The 18213-nt window shown below is 45.1% G+C and overlaps 1 protein-coding gene across 8 annotated transcripts in view; it reads right to left on the bottom strand.

Moving 5' to 3' along the window:
* Foxp1 (forkhead box P1) overlaps window positions 1–18213 on the bottom strand; it is a 602856-nt gene that overhangs the window by 513751 nt on the left and 70892 nt on the right. For all 8 annotated transcript variants that reach the window (XM_051154977.1, XM_051154979.1, XM_051154989.1 and 5 more), the window contains one exon: window positions 1305–1433. The gene's annotated coding sequence lies outside the window, so the exon portion shown is untranslated. The remainder of the gene's footprint in view (window positions 1–1304; window positions 1434–18213) is intronic.

Here is an 18213-nt window from a genome sequence, read left to right on the forward strand (position 1 = left end):
AGTATTTCCTCCCTCTCTAGCTATAGTAGAATGAAATAAAAAGTATGTCTAGTCTGGAACATCAAAGCCAACAGGCTTTTGAAGGACAGGAGGGTTTGTAACAATGGGGATTAGTTGTTTTCCTCATGTTCTGTGAAATCAGAAAGGTTTATCAACTAGCTCCCCAGACTGTAAAATCTTCAACAGTCTGGCCAAACACCTGGATGGATAACTGTTTTCAAGGGACACTCATAATCAGAGGACACACGCTGGAAAGAGTGGTGATGAGTTGAGGATTAATTCCTATGTCCACTCCTAAGTGAGCCCAGGGACTTTGACATCCCACACAGAATGAGTGGGCTTCACTGGGCCGTCTATAAATGAAGAGGGTTTAAGCAGACAACACCAAGAGCCCTATTAGCACAGACACCAGCTAATCCATCATCACGCTCTGTACGGAATACAGGGAATCAAAGGACAGAGACTCTACACTTGTCAGTGAGTTATTAGTTAACTTGGAATGTGTGTGCTTTCCCCCTACTACACTTCTCCCCATTACATGTGTTTTGAATACAATTCCACTAATGAGATGAATTTATGCCAATGGCTAGTAGCATCTCACGTCACTCAAAAAATACCTGACAATAAGTTGTCCCCATAAATTGGTCCTACTCTAGGACAAACCTACTGCAGAATGTCATAAATCTTGCCACCCTCCGCCCCAAAACCTCTGGTTCAATAAGTTACCAGGGACAGTGTCAAGTCACAATCATTCATTACCAAAGGGGAAGCCATTGGTTTCTGAGGAACATGGTAGATGGTATCAAATATGGAAAGTATACATAACAGGAAAATACCACGTTCCTCCTAGCATGCCCTCCCCACCTCACGAATGACCTGAGGAGAGAGGTGACAGGGCAATGTCCCCAGAAATTTTTAAGAAAACTGCTGGGAAACCAAAATTTGCAACTCTTTGGCTTTCTCAGGAGCCCATTCTGTGAGGCCTGAGGCCTAGGCCACTCTCCACAAGCCGACTGGAACTCAAGATGCAGTAATGAGAGCTGTATTGCAGGCTGGCTTCTGTTACTGTTAAGTTATGACAGAGCTCAAAAGGCAATTACTCAGACAATGGTGCAGTCGTTCCAAAATCTCGATTGCCCATGCTTCTCATTAAAAACCAAAAGGACGAGTGAGAAAAATTCTCCTGGTCCTTCCGCAGAGTTCTCTGAGAATTGTCTTGAAGGGTTTAACAATGAGACCAACACCACAGTGGGCATCTCGTCCCTGGTGGGCTGCCACCCTCACTGACACCGACTTTCACTCACCCTCTGGGCTAGCAGGCATCACAGCCATCCACTCATGGCCGACGGCGAGTCAGGAAAGGGAGCGCAGCCCTCAGCATTGCCGAAAGGGTTCCCGAGAGACTGGGACAGTCAGCACAAGTTCCTGGGACACTGCAACACAAGAAGAGTTTTTAACGTATAACTAAGAGGTAACTTCTAAAACCACTACTCCCTTAAACTCGCAAACAACAACACAGGCACTAGAGGTGGGGAAAACAGCTTTCCAACAGTGCCACTACACCAAGCGCTCACAGCAGGGACTGAAGCTCTTTTTTTTTTTTTTTTTTTTTTTTTTTTTTTTTTTAAATAATTTATGTAATTTTATTTTAGCGTGAGGGTGTCAGAGGCATTGGAATTAGGATTAGAGACCGTTGTGAGCTGCCATGTGGTGGCTGGGAATTGAACTCGGGTCCTTTGGAAGAGCAGACAGTGCTCTTAACCGCTGAGCCATCTCTCCGGCCCCCTGAAGCTCTTTTTCAAAGGCTCAGGGCATTACTGGCTTAGGACTTTTCTACCATCTTCTTAAATAGTTCAGCATTTCAAATGTTCCACATCCTTCCAAAAAAAAGATTCTGGTAATAGAAAACCATGTATGCTTAAACCCAATACATTTAGAATCACCTTTGCTTGTTTGATAATGCTCTTTGCCAGAGGATGAAAAAAAATCATGCAAAAATCTTAAAAACTGTGTTTAAAATCATTTGGGATAATAATTATGAAGAAGAAAACTAATATGATTTTTAAAGTTATGATATTTTATGCAAAATAATCCTATTTTCATCTTCAGACGGTCTCGAGTTCTGCAAGGACCACACTCATGTAGACAGAAGACATGCTGCACTGAACTGAGGAGCCTCAGGCCCAGCTTCAGAATCGTCACTGCTTAACTATGTGGCCCTAGAGAGCCTTTTAAGATCTTGAGGTTCCAGTAGCATCACCTGAAAATACAGGCATCTGCTAGAGCTTACCTGCCTCCTTCTAGTATTTTTTGCCTGTCCATCATAAAGCATGAGCATTTTTAAGGAACCTGAACTAATAGCTTCTCCTTTAAACATCATGATTAAGAGATTTAGGAAATGAATCACGCTTACATCCAAATGTCACCATCACCAAAGACAAGCTGTGGGCAGAGTGTTGCAAGTTTTTAGAAAGACTTTCACTCTGGCACGAGGACCTAGCACTGTTGAACTGGCAGGCAGGGGCATCCCTTGGGCATCCACACAAGGCTTCCCTTCCTCCCCAGATCACGGCATCAACTCCACAGAAACTCCGTCCCAGTATGTCTCTGATTGAATATTCCTGAACTTTTGAAGTATAACTGAAAGCTGTTCAAAACGCAGACTGCAAGACTGATTTAAGACATCTGAGGTGGACCTGGCACTGCATTTCTACCAAACTACCAAAAGATACAGCAGCTACAATAGCAGACCATACTAACCCAAATGACAGGTCCTGTGCTCCAGATGCTACAAATAACTTTGAGCCCCTCAAATTATCTCCTAGACTTAGAGAGGTTCCCCCAAAGCAGTGGACTCTATCTCACATAGCAAAAAGTCATATGCTAGGGTGGTCCCTCATCCCCTGAGTAAAATCCGAACACAATCCAAAGAGCCCTACATGGTGTGACCTCAAGCTACCAAGCCAGCTCCTCACTACAACCAATGCGGATCTTGTAGGCTTCCTCCTGCTCAAAGTGAGCCTGAGACCCTACTGGTCTGCTCTTTACCCAGGTGGGGCGGGGTCTTTCTCTGAGCATTAGGGGCACAAGTTACTTCAAGAGCCTGTCCTGCCCACCTGTTTAAGATGACTTCTTACATGTTCTCAACCACATTGTCACACTTGCTTCCGCAAGAACTGTTGGCACCATTCCAAACCCTTGCCTCATGTATATACCTGTGGATTTCATTAGGCTATCAGCTCCATGACACGGAGGTGGCACTTCAAAACTCCCAGGGAAGCACTGCCACGTGAAAAGTCCTTCATACAAATGTTTAGTCATTAAAATTGGTAAGTGATCATCCCCTGAAATAGAACTGCTGGTGATGGACATCTAGATATAAGAAACTGGTTTTTTTGGGGGGTTACAGTCATTGTTCTATTTCATAAAATGTGTTTTAGGGACAGAGAGAGCTCAGTGGTTAAGAGCACTGGCTGCCCTTTAGAGAGCCAAGGTTTGACTCCCAACACCCATATGGTAGCTCACAATTATCTGTAACCACAGTTCTAGGTTATCTGACACCTCTTCCAGCCTTTGTAGGCACCAAAGCATCAGGTGGTACAGATAGATATACATGCAGGCATAACACCCATTCACATAAAATAGACTAGAATAGGACTTGTATTATAAAGTGTCTAATACAGACACTGAGGCACAGAGAGTCCCAATGACAGGGTTCTGTAAATTCATAATTCCCCAAGCTACTAGACAAATGCAAAGTTTCAGATCCTAAATTAGACCAATTAGGGCGCCTTCCGACACTGGCTTCTGAAGGAGGCTGGCTCAGCTGAGTCTTGGCTGTGAGACCTCATGGAAGAAACTTCACCTTTCTTCAGGGAAACCTCCATTTTTAGTATAGGAAGACCCGGGGCACGCACAATCACCAGGCATATAGAACACACTGTGGGGTTTTACAACATCTGCTGCCATGGACAAGCACACTAAGTCAGATTTCCTCCCAGCAGAATTCCAGAATTGATCAAAGATAGCACCTAATATCTTTAATAGTTTATATTTTGAAAGAAGAGGGGGAAAAAAAGGAGGGGGACAGGAGGAGGAGAAGAGCAAAGGAAGGTTAAAGTTACTCTTTCGTCTTTGATTCTAGAACAATTCAGAAGCCCAGAGGAGGAGAAGGAGTGCCAGTGAACACAGGAGGGGCGGGGTTAACCACAGAAAGTTTCTGGTCAGTTAATTCCTTTCTGGAGTAACTGATTTCAGTGACTTTTAGGAGGAATTAGAAGTTGGGCTAAAAGTCCAAATCCCTACACTAAAGGGCCTGGGGCTAGGCAGTTAAGTTGGGGCCAGCAGAGCACAGAGAGTGTGGAGAGGGGCTAAGGGGTTTTGTTTTCCTAAGTGACTGGGGCAGCTTTCCAGTCAAGCCACCTGTGGGTCAAGCCACAGCCTGGGACTCTACTCAGCAACTTTGACTTGCTTCACTTAAAATGCAGAAAAGTAACCAGGAACACCCAAAAATAAAGGACAGAGTTCCACTGTGGTTTGTGGGACAATTCTGCTTGGTTTGGGAATGATTTGTTGCTCATCCAGCAGACATCGAAACAGTCTCCACTCTGCTCTGTAACTAAGTAAAATGCTAAGCTGCTCTGAGGCCCAGAAATGAAAACTATAGCCACTGAAGAAAGACAGATGCCCAAATAAATTATCCAGAACACTGCCCAGAGGCAAAAGCTGTCTACCTAGAATTGTATACCCAGAAAAACTATCTTTCAAAACAGAAGGTGAAAAGAAGAGCCTTTCAGACAAAAAAGAGTTCATCACATCTTCATAAGGACAGTCTGAGAGATTAATGGCAAGCTAAAAAAATATTATTTCAAAGGATGATTCTTTGAATTCAGTATTTATGGGTGAGTGAGCCAAAATAATGGGGGGAGGGCACTTGAGAGGAAACAAGCAAATACATTAACAGTGCAAAGGGAAGGCCTCAAAAATTTTCAACACACATGTATATGTATGTACACTCCACACACATACACACCACAGTCCTAGACTTCCCACTCAAGCTCATTTGTTCTTTCTTCACGTGGTGGCTAGGCCAATCCTGGAGGCCAGGGGTAGCACACTCAGACTGAGGCGCTGGCTTGAGAAGCAAGCCTTCTCCACATTGCTGGGATCTGCGCTGCTCCCAGACACCCCAAGTAAGTGCACATCTCTCTGAGCAGTCCAGGCCAAGGTAGTAGGGGCTCAGTCCCAGGCAAGCACCACAGAGACATTGTTCTCTTCCCCTAGAGCCCCAAAGAGGCCCGAGCCAAGGAGGTCAGCTGTAACAGGGCTCCAACCTGCTAATCAAGGGCTGCAATAAATTAAAAGCCCATTAAAATATTTTAGGAAAAGCCTAGAAGTGCTCAAACATTAATTGTGCCATATTCAATCTGTTTTCCTAGAGATTTGAAAAGCCAGATTACCACCCTGGGGGTCATTAGAAAGAATGAGGCTTTCTCCCTTTTCCATTTACATATTTAAAAATGCATACATCCTGGCAGTGGTCAGCAAGTCCTTTCCAAGGCTTTGCAAGTCCTGTGGCTACTTCCAAATGCCACTGTCTAGCCACACAGAAGGGAGGTCCATGGGAGCCTGCCTTGTTTTGTTTTTCTGGTTCGGTTTGTTTTTTAAAGCAAAAGAACCAAAGCCCAAGGCCCTTGGTTGCAAAACAGCTCTGGGAAAAACAGGTAGAAGCAGCAACAAAACAACAGTGATGTTTTCTTGTTTTGTTCTCCCCTGTTTATTTTCCCCTGAAGCAATCACGGCTTGGTACAAAAGTCTGCAGGGAGCTGGGAAGAGCAGCTGTGGTTCCCGGGAGGCCAGGACCCAGCAATCAAGTTGTTTACCAAACACTGCCAGGCACTGGGAAAACAACAACAGCACAGGCAGGGTTTGCATCTATTTTTCAAAAACAACCTCCCAAAGCCTGGGTTGCCCCGGGAACCGCCCTGCATGGCTCTGGCTGGGAGGAGAAGTGGGAAATTAAAGGCACAGACTGCCCTGAGTGACTGCCCCCCCTCCCCCAAGGTCTGCATGTAATCAGGATTCCATTTCTACTGAAGACAGTCTATCCTAAAAGGGAGGACCGAGGGCCAGCAGACCTGCAAGCAGTGAATTCATGCATGAGGCATTTCCAAGCTTACATTCCAGTGAGGCTCTGTCCATAAGCCTCCAGGGGTTCCAGGGATGGTTTTCCATTTCCATCAAGCAAGAGGGTCTATGTGAGGCTTTCTAAAGCAAAGGCCCTAGTTGTTCACTCGGGAGGACTGGGAGGTTCTAGAAAGTTCTCAAGTGAGACCGGTATTCCTGATGGGACTCTCTTCTACGAAGCCAGGTACCTCTCTCACTTAGTCCTGCTGAAGAGCAGGAGATGCGTTTTCCCTTTGGACCTCTTCTTCTGACTGGCTCAGCAAGGAGCCTGGCAGAGTAGTGGGCAAACATGTTTGCCAAAGGAAATGCAGGGATGGTTCTCTACTGGCGGTTTCCAGGTTCTCTGCCCAGCACTTCCCAACCTGGCCTGGGTGCAGGGTGTTCATACTGGATTCTAGTTGAGTTTAACCAATGACAAGTGTCACCTCTGTAGTAAAAATCAGACAGGACATTCATTCCCCCCAGCTCTGCCCCCACTGGGCACTGCAGATTGACTAAGTTCCTCCCTGACTGTGCACAATTCCTGCCTAGCAGTCCACAGCAATTACTGTCTCCCCTGTACAGGCTGGGACCCACCTGCCCTTGTCCCTTCAGCTTTATGAGAAATATAAGCCATCCATTTTCTTCAGGAACCCTTGACTCAAAAGTCTCATTCAGTATGCTGCCCATCAAATATCCCTTGGCTTATGAATGCAAAACCTGCCATTTTGCCCACGTGTAATAGAAACACGTATACACAAACAGACCAAACGTGCAACGATGAATCCAACCATGTAAATCGGATTAATGAGAAGACCCTTTGTCCAAGGACATCTCCTAAGTTAAAGATTGTTTCCTTCTGTCCCCGGGTGCTACAAAAGAGTGAGCCCACTGTGTCTAAACCGTTACACAACCTGAGAAAGAAGCTTGTGAGAGCTTCAAGCCTGCACTCATTTACTAACTTCGCTTCCTTTGTTGCAAATGGCACCAAAATAGAAAGGGAACAGAGGTGGGCGGAGCAGGCTCCATCACCACTCCTGTGAATAACTTTCTGACAACAGTGAACCCAGTTCAAAAAGCACCTCGGCTGAAGGGGAAGAAAAAAATGCAACAAATGGCATGCTGTCAGCTCATAAATAAAATGCCAATCTGCCTCAACTAAGAAGGCTCGGAGAAGAACAAACAATACTGCTCTTTTTAGGGCAGCAACAGTAACTCAGGTGTGCTCTGAGTAAGCAGCAGGCAGAGGTCCCCAAGGTCCGAGTGCCCTGGTGCACACTGTTGTCATATTTACCCAGATGGGTCACAGCACCAACACTTGTGGCAATTAAGTTCCCAAGAACTAATCAGTATTCCTCTAAACTCTATGAAGAATTCTTTTAAGTCATCAGAGAACACACTGGTGTGTATGCTGAAAAACAAGGCTTTAAGTGAACCCACTAGATTAATTAGACCGCAGGAAGAATGGGATGTCTCTGTAATTACGTTTCTAGAGCACCAAGGCTTAACCAGGACCTTTCTGCTTTGTTTACATCTCTCTTTTCCATGCACACGCAGGCTATGCAGGACATTCCCTCTGAACTGCGAAGGCCAGCGGCAGCTTCTGCTGCTGCAGCTTCTGTCCCTACCTGAGCTGAACCCTGCTTAGGAGCTCCAGGTCCAACTCAGACCAAGCCCCTCTTCAGGAAAGAGGAAGAGCAACGCCCCACCCTCCCAAGCCCTTCTCTACCTCTCAACACTCACACCCCCAACCCACCCCAGACCACCATCCCAGTGGAAGCAGAGTCTTGCCTTTTTCCTTAGACATCTCTCCCTCCTCCTCTTCCTCTTCCGAAGCCATATGCTCCCCATCAGGCAAATAAAGCAGAAAGAGCTGGAGTCGATTCAATGCTCTTCTCACAGCCTCCTTGCTGGCACCTACCCACAGGAAGATGCCACCATTCTTCTGCAGTGTGCTGCCTGGATCCCATGAGCCCAGGCAAGAGGACTACTTCTTCCAGCTGAGCCATACAGCATTTACCTTCCAATGTGAAGGTACCCTACTGATACATCTCCCCGGGATCTTCTTACTAGGTTCACGGTTTCTTCTATATTCTGTCTTTTGGTGCGAGACCACCAGAAGACAGTCCTTCTGACAGCGAGGCCAGGCTCAAACAGGTCTGACAGGGAATAAGGCACTCAAGGCCTGTGTGCTCTTGAGCAACTACAGCCCTGCTTATCCTGGAAGCTCCAGTACATTTTCAAAGCAGTATGTAGTACACCACCCAGGGGCGTCGTCGGCTGCAGAACTGACTGAGCTGCGTCCTGGCTAGGCCACTGAGCCGCTGTAACCTGGAAGCTCCTTTGAACCTGAAAGCTGGAATAATGTTTCCTTCAACACTATGGGCTTCTTTAGTTGCTATGAGATTTAAAGACATGCTCCCCTCCCCCACGGGCGCCATGTATAGGGGCTTGGTTCCCTTAACGTGTGTTGATGGGTTTGGGGGAAGTGAAGGGGTCCTGAGAGCCCCGATTTCATCAACAGATTAATCCTTCGCTGAATCTACATTAAGGTGGTACGACTGGGAGTTAGGAAAAAAGTAGGTCCCGAGTTAAGGGAGGCCTGCCACTGGGGGCAGGACACAGAAGGAAGGGTCCTCTGCCTCTGCTTCTCTTAGGGTGGTCATAGGTTTGTTTGGCTGTGCACTCCAGTTATGCTATTCACCCTCATTCGAGGCCCATATAATGGAGCCAGCTGACCACGAGCTGAACCCATAAGCTAAAATGAATCTTCTCTGCTTTATCATATTTCTTGGGTGTTTGCTACAACAGTGAAAGATCTGTTCAATGCATTCATGAAAATATCATCCACTCTCTCCACACCGGAGGCCATGTGGTCAAAGCGCGAGGCTGACTGTTCCACATGCTCGCTCTACCCCTAAAATAGTGAAGCCTTCCCCAGACTAGCAGCTTCCCACTGAGCTACTTCTAGTTGGGTCGCTCCTTCCTAACCAGCAACCTGAAGCTGAAAAGTACCACTGAAATCTCAAGTAGCATTGGCGAAGATTTTCTCTGGTACCCGGGACGCTAAAAGCCCATGTGTACATCAGCAAGGAAGCTCTTGTCCTTCCTCCAACTTCGCATCTGGGCTTTACAGTTCCCTCATGAGATCAATGTGAGACAGGTGATTATTATTCATAGTTTATACGCTACTTATACAATACAATAGTGCAGGGCACAGAGGGCCTCACACATGATACTCATCTGGGGCTCCTGCAGGAGCCAGGAAGAGTCCCCCCTCCCCCACCCCCCACCCCCAAACACACACACACACACAAGCCTACTGGGCAGCCAAACTAGAGGGTGGCTACTGAAAAAAACAAAAAACAAAAACAAAGAACACACACACACATACACACAAGGATCTCAGGCTCAATTTCACAAGTACGCTCCACTCATGGTCCAACTCAACAACACAAAGTATGAACCCCTCCTGCCATTCCCATGGCCAGCTGGCTTTAGCTAAGCCAGCAGGGTTGTCTAAGGTTGGCTGCCTGCTGACAGGGAAGGTGGTGTCCCTGTCCCTAAGGCCCTAGGGAGCTTGAAATGACAGGCAAGTGAGCAGAGAGCTAGCTGCCATCTGGGTCCTTTCTAAGGTTTCTGTGATAAACATACTTGATTGGCCAGACTTACCATGATAAAGTATTTTGTTTTGTATCTAGTTTTCTAAACATTGTTTATTTGAAAGAAGAGCTTTTTTGATAACTAGCACACTTGTTTTTCACACTTTAAAATTCAAAACATATTTTCCAGTCTGTGGTAAACAACTCAAGGTGGTAAACAAATTATACTCTTTCGTCTTCACATGGGGGCAGAAAACCTGTATTTTTATTCAAAGGCCTGAGTGAGGCTGCGGGTAGCACGGCTCTCTACTGCGCAAGAACCATGATAGTTGTGCTAGTAAATAAGTTGTTACTGAAGAAACACAAGTTGAAACGCTGAGACCAGCAGGAAGCGAAGAAGAGCAGGCCTGTTTCAGTTGCCCCGGTAGGAACATGGGAGGGGGAGTCATCAGGAGAAACCAGAGGCTGCCATGTTCACGCCTTGTTCACTGCATTGTCTGTGAAGAAGTTACGTAACACACATACCTGACAGCTGGGAAGAGGAAAAACAGCATCGCAAAAAAATGGAGAAACCAGCCAGGGCAAGGGATTAGTAGCCATTCTTTTGAGACCTGCTTTCAGGGATGATTTCCCTCTGATTTAACATTAGAAAAAGGATAGTAGCTCGCGAACGCACAGAGACGAAATAATGTAATTTGTTTATCACTTTGAGTTGGCTTTGAACAAAATAATGCAATTCCTTCCATCATTGGAAAGGGAGAAATATGAATCAAGGGAAGGCATAAAAATATTAGATATCTTTGAGAAAAATCAACAGTCCTCCAAATAATATTTAAAAGCACTGGTTCTGTGGGGTCCACTGTCAATTCCCGTTGTGCTTAGGCCAAATCTCTCTACTAGAGACTGACTGACTCACACTCACATATTCATATTCATATTCTCTCTCTCTCTCTCTCTCTCTCTCTCTCTCTCTCTCTCTCTCTCTCTCTCAGAATATTTTGAGACAGAGTTCCTTTGTATATCCCTGGTTGTCCTGGAACTACCTCTGTACGGTGAACTCACAAAGATCCACCTGCCTCTGCCTCCTAAGGAGGCCTAGGATTAAAGACGTGCACGTGCACCACCACCACCACCACCACACAACTTCTAGACAGTGCTTTGTGTACTAACATTCCAATCAGAAACAAAAGATATCTTACCACAGGGCATTGGCGCTAATGACACATTACTTGAAAGAACAAAAATATATGGAAAATTCTTTGTTCAAACACATACTCTGAACCCCTAAAGTACTTCATCAGCTTAAGTACACTTTAAGTCAAACAACAAAGCTTAGAAAATGTTTCAGTTGATAAACTACGTGCCACACAAGCATGAGGACTCAAGTTCAAGCCTTAGAACCCACTGGGGCAGTTGTAGAGTGGAGGGGTGGGCATGGGGAACACAACCCTAAGGACAGGTAGCTAGAGAGATGGCTCACTAGTTAAAAGTACTGGCTACTTTGGATTCCCAGCATACACACAGATCCAATACCCTCTTCTGGCCCTGGCAAACACAAGCCATACACATGGTAGAGGCAAAACACTCATGTATAAAGTAAAAAAACTAATAAAACATTAATAATAATAATAATAATAATAATAATAATAATAATAATAATAATAATAATAATACAACTGGAGGTGGCAGCACATGCTCAGTACAGAGGGAGTGGAGAGAGAAGGATCCCTAGGGCTCACTGGCCAACCTCTAAGGTCAGCAAGAGACCCTGTCTAAACACCTAATGTTGACTTCTGGCCTCATACACATGCATGTATTGCACACATACATAAAAATTAAATTAAATTAAAGCACATTAAGCTGTTATGCCTCTATATTTTCCTCAGTTATCAAGCTTTATCCCAGCACATATATCCCGAGAGAAAGATAATGACAGCAAAAGGCAGAGACGCTATCGCAGAGAATAACGTACAGGGCTCACAGACACAAGAACGCAAACACAATCCCAGCACTCGGGAGGCAGAGGCAGACAGATCACTGTGAGTTCGAGGCCAGTCTGGTCTACAAAGAAAGTTCCAGGACAACGAGGGAGACACAGAGAAATCCTGTCTCAAAAAAACAAAGAATGCAAACACACAAAGCAGATGCGTTTCCCAGACTGCTAGCATGCTGTAAGGATATGCCGGATTGGGGGGGGGGGGGGCGTTCAGGAAGAGCCAAAAGTGGATGATGGTGGATTGGAAAAAAAGAAAAGAAAAGAAAAAAAAAAAAGAAAAATAATGTCCTCAGAGGCTGGGCGCAGTGGTAAACACCTTTAATCCCAGCATTCTGGAGGCAGAAGCAGGCGGATTGCTGTGAGTTCGAGGCCAGCCTGGTTTACAAAGTGAGTCCAGGACAGCCAGGACTCTGTGTAACAGAGAAACCCTATCTCGAAAACCTGGGGGGGAAAGAAGAAAGAAAGAAAGAAAGAAAGAAAGAAAGAAAGAAAGAAAGAAAGAAAGAAAGAAAGAAAGAAAGAAAGAAAGAAAGAAAGAAGGAAGGAAGGAAGGAAGGAAGGAAGGAAGGAAGGAAGGAAAGAAGGAAGGAAGGAAGGAAGGAAGGAAGGAAGGAAAATAGTGTCCTGGGGCTGAGTATATATGTCCCATGACAAATTAGCAGGAAGGTCTCCTTTGTCTCGGCTTTGCTGGCAATTTTCTTGAGACCACCCACAGGTCAGATAGCTTCTCGAAGCCTGGATTTCCCTTCAATGTAAGGACAGCACTAGACCCCACCGTTTTCAAACAATACCATGTCATATATCACGTCTCAAAAGGGAGGCAACACGTCTGAAAATCCTAGGCTACATCAGCCAAGCACATGATCCTGGGAGTGGTTTGGAACTGCCCCCAGTAGAATCTGAACTCCCATGACTTAAAAGAAGCAGAAATGAAATTTCAAACTGGAGCGACATTGGCCAGGGCTGAGTCATTAGGCATGCTTCAGCCTTTAGTCTCCTCACAGACAGGTGACTCAACTGGGCGAGAGTTCCCAACTAGACAGTCTCTGACCCTCTGTCTCAAAGTCATTTTCCTTGGTTTTTAAAACCAAAAAAGTACATGAGTAATGAAGTGACTGGAGAAGAACTTCCAGAAAATTCTACAAATAAGACAACAGTAAGTAGATAAGAAGAAAAGGACTAGACCATTGTTGTACGCTATTGAGAAAGAAAGAGCGTGCGTCTAAAGCCAGAGGGATATGATCTATCATCCTGCATTCCTAGAGGCCAGAAGAGGAGGGCAGTGGCATGCAAGTAACACTTAGGGACGTGTCAAAGACTTACAAGGGTGAAAGATATGATATCAAAAGAAAACTAAGCATAGCCTGACATTCACTGGGGTATTCAAAACAGTAGGTAGGTGATGGGTTACTCTATAGAGGACCAGTTCTAATACAAGGACACAGGACACAGGAAACCCTTACTGCAGTGCATGAACCCTCGTTGACTGTCACCCTGCTTTTTACTGTATATTAGAACAGCAAAAGTCAACATCATCATCTTACAGATGGGAAATATCTCACTGAAGAAGGGAACAAGTGACTTAGCCACAGCTATATAAAACCCAGATCTCCTCCACTACCACTGGACACTGTGGAGGGCCAATCTTCCTCAGCTTGATGGGAAATGTGAGTATGCTTGGAAGGCTCCCAAGACAAGAGTCAAATGGGAATATTGGGCTATAATTCTACTCAGAGCTCCAGATTGCCTCCCACGGCTTCCAGCCTGGAGCCAGGCAAATCCTGAGAAGCAAGAAAACATGGAGCCAAGTGAACCAATCCTCATACGCTACTCGGGGTACCATGGGACACTCTCCTGAGAGTAGGGGTCTAGAGGGGGCTGAGAGGCCTGTCAGGGCATGAAGAAGGCTCCTTGGATTCTCTCTTCCTTCTCACACACCGCGGGCACTCTCCTGTCTTCCTTTCCTTTCCTTTCTGCATGGAGTCTACAGGATGAGACAATGGGCTAGGATAAGCTAAGGCCTAAACCTGTTAGAAATAAATATAAATCTCCACATTATTATTCAGAGCTGGGGCAGACATAGAAAATCTGTATGGTTTTGCATACACACACGCTCACACACACTCACACATTCAGATAATATAAAAATGAATAAATCTTTTTTTTTTTTAATCATCAAGAAGATGATGACAGTGCCAGTGACTGACCCCTGTGCCTGCATGGATGATCTACTCTTTCTGCCTGGACCACACAATAAAGTGAACACCACAGCCTACAACTTCTCTCTCTTACTCAAATCTAAGAGTTGCTGGGGTTTTGTTTGTTTGTTTGTTTTATTGTTGTTGTGTTTTTTTTTCCCCCCTGATAAAAGACTTGGGTTAAGGGCCCAGGGACCATAATAGGCCTGTTTTTATTTTATGCCATCAATGTAAAATTATAGCAAGGTTTCCCAAGCAGACGTAGGCATCTATCTAAAAGGTAATTCAGTGCTGTTTCAGTGGACAGAAAACCATTCACTCCTGATCAGCCTTTAGAGTGGGTGGATCCAAAGAAAAGAGTGGTCAGCAGGGGGAAACTAGGAAATTCAGTGTAAGGCTGCAAAAGGGTACATCACAACATTATCTACAGCACATAACACCTAAGGAGCGTGTCAACTAAATAAACTACGACTCATAATGAGAATGAAACACTACAAAATAAACAAGGATGCAGAAGGACCTGCAACCTCCCCCACCAAGTCATCCCTATGCCCCAAACTACTTGTTGAATGATATGCTGCTAAGGAACAGAAGTGTACGGCAAAACTTACTCTTCTTAAATTAGTGGTTTATGTATCTGCTGTGTGGTGGCAGCTACAAATGAGCCCGTTGCATAAGCTATCCCAGAACCCTTGAAAGTAAGTAAGGTGCATCCACCCCACTTGAAAGGCAGAACACGGAAACTGAAAAATAACTTGTCCATGGTCAGGGACTAAGGAAGCGACAACTAGAGTATAAATCCAAGTCTCATGGCAAAGCCCTTGCTGTCTTCTTATCAGTTGCCCCTTGTGAAGGTATTAGTGTTATTTATAGCTACACTAAGCATATTTTCCTAGGTGGAAAAAAAAAAAAAGAATGAATGAGAAAGGCCGCCAGAAAAAGAAGAAAAAGCCAAGCTAGCAGTAAGTCTTTCTGGAGGGAAAGCTATAGATAATTAATTTTTAAAAACATTTTTATAAATCACTTTAGCAAAAAGAGAAAAGAAGGACGCTGATGGTTTCGCTTGTTTTAAACTGAGGCCAGAGAGACGACTCAGTCGCTAAAGTGTTTGCCTTGCAAGCATAAGAAACTGAATTTGATTCCCAAAGCCTACATAAAAATCTGGGCGTGGTGGCAAACACTTTAATGTAACCACTGAAGAAGTGGAGCCAAGTGGACCCGGGGGCTCATTGGCCATCCAGTCTAGACTACTTGGCAAGCTCTAAGCAAATGAGAGACCCTGTCTTATGTGCACGCATGCGCGCGCACACACACACACACACACACACACACACACACACACGCATTCCCAGTATCAGGAGCCCTCTTTCGGCTCCCTCTGAAGGATGGAGCTGCTGGTCAAGTGCAGGAGGAAAACATACCTCTCCCTGGCTAGGGCCCCCGAAGAGACTAGTTATAGGTAGGAACATCTACAGAAGTTGTGTGGAGGCTCCTAGGATCGCTGTGATGATGACCACATACAAGTAAATGAGTCTTCGATCAGAGTCAGTTACTGGATTTAGAAAGTCATTATTTTCACTCCCTCACCAGGCTAAAACCCTTCTCTATAGATGAGACTCAGATAAGGTCCCAAGATAATGCGCCCCAACATCTACTCACACACACGAGTAGACCCAGGGGCCGATACGCCTTCACCGCAAGCAACATCAGCAGCTAAAGAAACAATTTGGAGCCGGGTGTGGTGTCACAAGCCTTTAATCCCAGCACTCAGGAGGCAGATCACTGTGAGTTCGAGGCCAGCCTGGTCTACAAAGTGAGTCCAGGACAGCCAAGGCTACACAGAGAAACCCTGTCTCGAAAAACCAAAAAAAAAAAAAAAAAAGAAAAAAAAAGAAAAAAAGAAAAGAAAAAAGAAACAATTTGGGCAGATGTACAGAAACTTGGCTTCACATACCAATCCCTACACCAGGATGGCACACTGTATCTTGGGCGCCACTGACCCTGCTTACTACCTAAGTCTCTCCAATCACTTGATGGAAAGACTGAGGGATTGTACCCCACAGAACCACAGCAATACGAGACAGATCATGCGCACACACTCCCTAGCACCATATCCACCCCGATCCTGGGCTCTGTCCTCCATGTGCACATTGTCAGTCTCCATTGGAGTTTCTCCTGTGAAGTGCTCTCTTGCCATCCTTTCCATATTTAACCTTCTGGAATCAGATTTTTCAAGTGACACATGCCCTGTGAACATCCTCATTTGCTCCAAGAGATGAAACAACAGAAATTCATTTTTTTTTTTTCATCATTCTCGAGGCTCCAACTCTAAGACCAAGGCATTATCAAGTATGACCTTTAAGGCTTCTCTCCTTGAAGTACAGACATTAAGGATCTTTCTCTCATCGCATGGTCTGTGTGTATGGCGCACAGGATTACAGTCTACCCTAATAATCACATTTGATCTTCTGTTTATGTATTTATGTACATCTGCATCCCTGTGGAGGTCAGAGGTCGATCTCTGGCCAATCACTTTCCTAAGGTGCCACACAAATGAAATATTTGCACTCTGCCTATTTGTTATACTATTTCAAGTTCACCTCTCCATGTTTGGTGGTTCTTTCCCTTGGTGACAATAAAATAGCCTCCCCCGCCCAAATACATCTAAAGTCAAACACTGTATGTCAAACAAACTCCGGAAGTCCATCTGTATGACATTCTTCTGAGTCAGGATCTCTTGCCTAGCCTATAGTTCTCCAATTCAGTTCTGCTGCTGGCCAGTGAGGCCCAGAAAATCCAGCTAACCCCACCTCCCCAGCCACCATGCTGTGCTCAGCGTAGATAGGGACACACAGGTACAAGATATCAGGGCCTCCCCTGGACCTCCACGTGTAGCCCAGCAGCATGGTAGATGCCAACACCACTCATACTGGCCCCAAATCTGCAGAGGGAGCCGACACCTACCAAACAGAGCACCCACCAATGAATGCTGTGGACAGTCAGGCCGAGTGCTCATGTTTATGTTTATACAAAGAAAGGGCAGGCGAGTATTCCTGGCAAGAGCTCTGAATCTGGGCCGGCGAGATAAACATAAATCAAAGGTTAAGGTCATTTTTTTTAAGTCAGTACATTCTTCATTAGAACCAATTTTTAATAAATGAAGTTTCTTGAACCACGGCATATAATTTACAAAGTGCAAATGTCTGATATATGTGTGCTAAATTCAAAGAAACAACCTTTATTAAACACCCCATTATGTAAGCTGGGGAAATACATTTGCAGTCTGTGCATCCGTTATAATATTTCCACCAAGCCTCCCAATGTTTGGCAGTTCTTTCCTTCGGTGATAATAAAAGGCTTTTCTTTCCATTAAATATCTAAATTAAGTCAAATAGTGTATGTTAAATAAGCCCGTAAGCTCTTTTGTATGATGCAATGCTGTCTTGAAATGGTTATCTACTGAACACTCCAACTTATAGGCGGGCGGCTTGTGTCCCCTGCAGAGCCCCGGGACCCTGCTGGCTCGGCCAGACTGTGAAAATAAGCTTCAAATGACCAAATGCAACTACAACTTTAAAAGTAGGAACCGGAGCAGACACAACAAACCACAGTGCAGCCAGCTCGCTTGTCATAATTCATGTGTGCGGAATTCAACTGTGAAAGCATTCACGGAGAGCTCTATTTCCTCCACGGGGCACTCGTGTGGAATGTCCAGAGTTTGAAAAGCTGCTGATAAGCTGCTCCTGATTACAAGCCTACAACTTGTAGCATTAATCAAAAAAATGTTTATTCCCACCCCAAAACGGCTTAGTCTGTGCCATGCAACTCCAAACAATGCAAGGCAATGCCAGTGTCACCTCAGGCTATAAAAGCACGGGCTTGGGGACCAGGGAGATAATATTTCAGTTGGTAAAGTACTTGCCCTACAAGTATGAATTCCCAGAACTTGTATTGAAGCCAGGCACTGTAGTGCATCTTCTGTAACACACACACACACACACACACACACACACACACACACACACACACACACTCACACCCCTCTCTATGGTGCAAGGTCAAGAGGGGAGATTTCCCAGGCAGCCTGGCATACACCCTGCCAACAAGAGACTCTACCTCAGACAAAGTGAAAGGTAAAGATTAATGTCCAAAGTTGTCGGCTGACTTCCATAGACACACCACGGCACAAACGCACCCACAATCACCATACCAACACACACAAGCGTATACATCAAGATTTGATTATATTTGT

The sequence above is a fragment of the Acomys russatus genome, chromosome 13 (genome assembly GCF_903995435.1).
Source record: "Acomys russatus chromosome 13, mAcoRus1.1, whole genome shotgun sequence".
Classification (NCBI taxonomy): Eukaryota; Metazoa; Chordata; class Mammalia; order Rodentia; family Muridae; genus Acomys; species Acomys russatus.